This window comes from Neltuma alba, unplaced genomic scaffold (genome assembly GCF_004799145.2).
Source record: "Neltuma alba isolate B1F8T4 unplaced genomic scaffold, ASM479914v2 tig00004503_pilon, whole genome shotgun sequence".
Lineage (NCBI taxonomy): Eukaryota > Viridiplantae > Streptophyta > Magnoliopsida > Fabales > Fabaceae > Neltuma > Neltuma alba.
Genome location: NW_021633735.1, coordinates 24,869 through 30,732, shown reverse-complemented (window position 1 = coordinate 30,732; position 5,864 = coordinate 24,869). Strand labels below are relative to the sequence as shown.

At 34.9% G+C, this 5,864-nt stretch overlaps 1 pseudogene; it reads left to right on the top strand.

The window, feature by feature from the left end:
* Nucleotides 1-619: 619 nt before the first annotated feature.
* On the top strand, nucleotides 620-3,143 carry LOC114744963 (COP9 signalosome complex subunit 2-like; annotated as a pseudogene).
* The last annotated feature ends 2,721 nt before the right edge of the window (nucleotides 3,144-5,864 follow it).

Sequence of the window (5,864 nt, the reverse complement as noted above, 5' to 3'; positions counted from 1 at the left end):
TTTTTTTTTAATAAACAATTACTTATGTTATACCTATTTCACATTCCATTAGGGGATTTAAAGCTCTCAAACAAACTGTCAAGATTTATTATCGACTGGGAAGATATAAGGAATGATGGAATCCTATAGGGAGATGTTGACTTATATTAAGTCAGCAGTGACTCGAAACTATAGTGAGAAATGTATCAATAGCATCATGGACTTGTCTCAGGTTCAGCTAGCCAGAACTTCAGCCTTTGCAGGAATTTTACCAAACAACTCTGAAAGCCCTTGAAGAAGCAAAGAATGAGGTTAGGCAATTAGACATTATCTCTGTTGCTTTTTATGCCTTGCACCTCCCATTTTGTGATCCCACTTTTGTGCTTGTCACCCATCATGCAGAGATTGTGGTTCAAGACAAATCTGAAGCTCTGCAAGATTTTCTTCGATATTGAGTGAATATGGACGAATGAGTAAGGTGTAATGTTTAATTTTCATAGAATCCAACAAAATCTTGATGTCTGTGCCTGATGTTACAAGCATCTATGAGCATTTAATAATTCAATGATTATCACTGGACCTGATTAGATATTGAAGGAACTTCATAAATCTTGTCAAAGGGAAGATGGCACAGATGACCACAAGAAAGGAACCCAACTTTGGAGGTATATGCCATAGAGATTCAGATGTATACGGAGACCAAAAATAACAAAAAACTCAAGGTTAGAATTAGAATTAAATAAATTCTTCATCGTTTGGCTTGTTTGGCTTGTTTTATTCAATTAACAGTTATTGGCCTTGTAATGGCTTATTGGATTTTGCTGCAATTGACTACCATCTTGCACATTTACTGTTTCTGGTTGTAGACGAATTTTTCAAATAATGCCATTTCATTTATTTTGTTTTTTGTTTGACAAATAATATGCTTTTTGCTAGTTTTATAAAGTTCATGATTCTAAATCCACCGAATTCTTTCAAAATGAATGGGGAATGCAAGCATACCATTTTATGCTTGTATTGGATATTATGACAGGCACATTATGTATTTGCCTTGTTCTATATTCTTAAATTATTATTGTTCATCTGAATTTCCACCCGCTGTTGAAAAATGGTGAAGCTTAAGAGTTTTTGGATTTATGAAGGTATAAACTCATTCTCTCTTTTACACATCTGCTTACAAGGAAGTATATTTGATGTTGAGACTCTAATGTCTTTGGCTAATGAGGTTGTTCACTTAATGATTCTCCTCATTGACTTGTTGATCAAATTTATGCTGGGTTTGGTGAAGTTTGTTTATGTATCTTTACCAGTCTCCATGCATTTAATGTGCAGCAACTTTACCAAAAAGCACTCACTATTAAGTCAGCAATCCCCCATCCAAGGATAATGGGGATAATTCATGAATGTGGGGGGAAAATGCATATGGCAGAGCGCCAGTGGGCTGGCAGCTACTACTTACTACTGACTTTTTGAAGCTTTTAAGAATTATGATGAAGCTGGGAATCAGAGGCGCATTCAATGCCTGAAGTATGTAGCAGCATTTTCTTCATAATTAATTTGAAACAATTTTTTCACTTCACGTGGGATTTATTTACACAAAAAGCATGTGCTTGGATATGTATCAATAATTCATTGGCCAAAAGAAAGAATATGCACAATCAATTTAAACTAGGATTTTCTTTCCCACACAAACTAGGCAATCCTGCGTTTTAATTCCTCATTTTACCTGGATTGAGAATTCATGTTTAATTTTCAATAATTGACATCTGTGCCCAGCTGCACAGCTATTCTTGCTAGAAATAAATCATGTACCATTGACTTATTATCCTTGCCAGATACCTCGTCTTAGCCAACATGTTGATGGAATCTGAAGTCAATCCATTTGACGGGCAGGAAGCTAAGCCGTTAAGTCTTCTCTATCCTATTTCATTTTGCTTGTCTCATTTTCCTCATCCTATACTATGTCTGATTTCACCTTTCATTTACTATGCACTGCAGATACAAGAATGACCCTGAAATTTTGGCAATGACAAATTTAATAGCAGCAGCTTATCAACGGAATGAAATATATTAGAATTTGAGAAAATTTGAAGGTAAAATGATGAGTCTGGCATTACGTTATGTATGTGCAAATTCGACCTTAAGATCTTTCTCTCTTACTTTTGTGACATGTAAGTGGATGTTTGGTGATTAACTTTCAGAGTAACAGAAGGACCATCATGGACGACCCTTTTATCAGAAATTATATTGAGGATCTGCTGAAGAACATAAGAACCAAGTCTTGCTGAAGCTCATCAAACCCTATACAAGGATCAGGATCCCATTTATATCTAAGGTAATTTTACTCACGTCCCTTCCCTCCTTCCGTTTAACCCCTGCCACCTCCAACAAAGGAAAGGGGGAAAATAGAATTGTAGAAAAAGGCTTGGACAAGTTAAGGCTGATGTCATTGGTTTAAGGGGGAACACTTGCAGAAAGTATTGCAGAAAGTATATTTGCAGATTCTTTGCTTCTTCTTCCTCTCTCCTCCTCCCTTTTTTATAATGCGGGTTTGGTATGCTAAATTAGTTTTATGGGACACTCTCAAGTTATGAACTTATAGTGAGTTCAACATATTTGATGAAATCCACTGTTGAGCAGGAACTTAATGTGCCTGAGCATGATGTTGAGCAGCTATTGGTGTCGCTAATTTTGGATAACAGAATTCAAGGCCAATAGATCAAGTTAATCGGCTATTAGAACGCTCAGATAGGTCAAGGCTTTCTCACTCCCATCTATAGTTTTTATTTGATTCACCCTTTTCAGAATTTCAGTATTTCTCACAAATCGTAACCTTGGAGATACCGTGATACAGGTCAAAAGGAATGAAAAAATACTCTGCTGTCGAGAAATGGAAACGCAGCAGCTTAAATCTCTTCATCAAGCCATCAGCAACAGGGTTAGTTAGGATTTGATTGGGAAATGGTTATACTTATCTGTCTTGTGTACCCTCGCCTTGCGGTTTTGTGATGAGAGGTAATTTAGCTGTATGAAGCATCGGGAATGTACTACCTCAATAGGGAAACCCGCGTGAAACTCGACTTTTGGTCCATGTGTTACATTCTGCATATAATTATTTGCAAATCCATGTTCGAGGTAATTTAAATTAACCAATTTTTAGCCCCGAAAATGTCTGCAGTGTTCGCAAGGCCCCCTCCTACTTAGCCAGTCCTATGTTTTCTTTTTTTTTTTTTGGGCCGAAAGTCCAGTCCCATGATATAAGCCTGGAAATATTTTACTGTTGTTGTTAAGATGTCTAATAAGCAGTGCCATTTTCTTGGTGAAAAAGAGCAAATGTAGAAAAAAATTGCATTTGTGATCTGGACGCTGATTTCCTTTTCTTTTTTTTTTCCTCCAAATGATGTGGACGCGGATTCATGATACTAAAAGGAGGACGAATTTGTTATCCATAATTCATTATCCATAAGTTCATTAAAAAAGGTTATGAGTAATTTCAAAATGGTTGTCAAAAATCATGAGTTAGCTGTGTGTCTGTATGAACATGTGACAGGGTGCTTGCTGGCGCACCGCAACGGCTACTTGCGAAGGCGACCCTGTAACGTTCATCTCACGAGAAGTTTGGTATCGTCCCCGTATAAATTAATATTCGGGGCCCCTCACTTACCCCAAGACAATAAGTACAGTCACCTGAATAATGAATAATTTGAGAATTTTTTATCTTCTGAAATAAATTTTATTACGATACGCTGGAAGAGTTTATTTAAGGGAAATTATAATAAGATTTAAAAAAAATTAATTATAAAATAAATTATAAAAGTTGTTATTTTTTATTTTAAAATTTGTTATTATAGACTGTTTAAGCTATTATAGGGGTTTTCAATAATATATTTTTTGAGACTTGTTATAAATTTTCTTTTATTTAATATTAATTGATCAATTCGTGTCCAATTATACCACTCCAATTAATACTTCAGTAATAATTGGCCTCAACCCAGAAAAGAAAAAAATAAATAAATACACTTCTTATTTATAAATTAAAAAATAAATAACTAATTTATACATGTTAAGAAAATTAATTTATTATGTTGTTTTTTTTTTGTCGAAAATACACTTTAATTTATACATGTTAAGAAAATACTCCTCCGATCCTTATTATAAGACCCCATTTGACTTTTTATTTGGTCCTAATTATAAGACCCCAATCCATTTTGTCTCTTATATTTATGCATTTTTTTCCAAGATAATCCTTCTAATAATGATAGTTTTAGCCAATATACTTAATTAGCAAGGATATTTTAGGAATGACAACACTTATTTATTATAAATAACCAACTTAACTTGCTCTCCTTAATCAATCTCAATCAATGGTTTTATTAATTAGGACTGAGGAGTAGTATAATTATTATTTTTTTTGGTCGAAAATACACTTTTAAGGTGTATTGAAGACTGCTCTAACCATGAAAGCCCTCCTTTTTTAAGTGTTCTTGGTAAAAATAGTTTAAAGAAAAATTAAAAATGTGATATTCTAGACTAATAACTTTTGACGGTGTACTTCACGCTCGTAAAAAGCACGTGGGGCGCCTCTACAAGAAGAATCCAGCGTCCATTAGGGGGTGTTTGGATAGAAACTAAACCATGGTTTCAAAAGTGTTTTTACGATTACGAAGTAAGTATGTGGAGGAGGTTACCTCGTTTTGCTGAAAAGATGATGAAACTTGGTTTGGTTTTGCCAAACACCCCTAATCCATAATGAGAAACATGAAACATGGCAGACAGCGCAAAATTATTTAAATAAATTTCAATTTTTGGCACCCAAACAGGCAAACAATAATCAATTCCAATTACAATCAGATTATTCATAATAATTAACAAATTTATTTTGTTTTGCATGAATAATTGACAAATTTCCAATAAGATTATTTTGTTGTTATTAGCGTATCCCTTCTCGTTTACATTCGATTATAATATATGCGCCCATTCATTTAACCTTTGATCAAATCATTCCAAGGTGGGATCGCTTTTTCCGCTCTCACCTGTGTAATTTCATATACTCTCCCTGTCTCTCGTCTCCCGCTGGCTTTAGTTTCGCACCCGGGGGGCGTCTGATTAGGTGAATTCGCATTTCCATTTTCTTTGTATTTGGTTGCGTGGGTTTGACATTTAGTGTGGTGGAATTGTGGGAGCTCAATGTCCTCTTTTCCCTAATTCTGAGTCCCATGTGTCTATGTTGTGTACAGTGTATTGATTCTCCCATCCGATAGGACATAGATATGATCTCTTTCTTGTTCAATTAGCGATGTTTAAGATTCTTGGGTTTATGCTGCGCATTGGGTTTTACTGGGTGATTGGTTTCGTTTAATCTGACATGGATGCTCAATTATTTGTTTGGCTTCTTTCTTCTTTTTTGTGAGGAAAATTGATTCTCTATTGCTCGGATATGCTAGATACATGTAATTTAGGAGCTTCGGGTGTGTGTATTCGGGTACTAGTCAGTACTGCCAGAGCGAAAAAAGTTTTAAAGTTGTGTTGACTGTAGTGCCATTATTAGCTCATTCATTCTGAAGCTAAATTGGGATGTGAATAGTGAAACATTCTTATTGATTCTCTAATCTGTCTCGTCTGTATTATTTTACCTTTTCCTCTTTGTTATAGCTTTTTCTAGTATTTGATTTTGTTGTTTATCGATATTGTATGGTAGTTAATTCCCTCATTATCATGTTGGAGCTGCATTTGTTTACTTAGTCCTAATTAGAAGAGTTTTGCAGGTGCTTTTGCTTTGGTTTTGATTGCTTCCTTTACTCCTGAACAGGAAATTTTGAGAATTCAGTAATTTGTGTAGCGAAGGGCTCATTGCTACTGGGTGACATAAAAAACATAGATTGCAG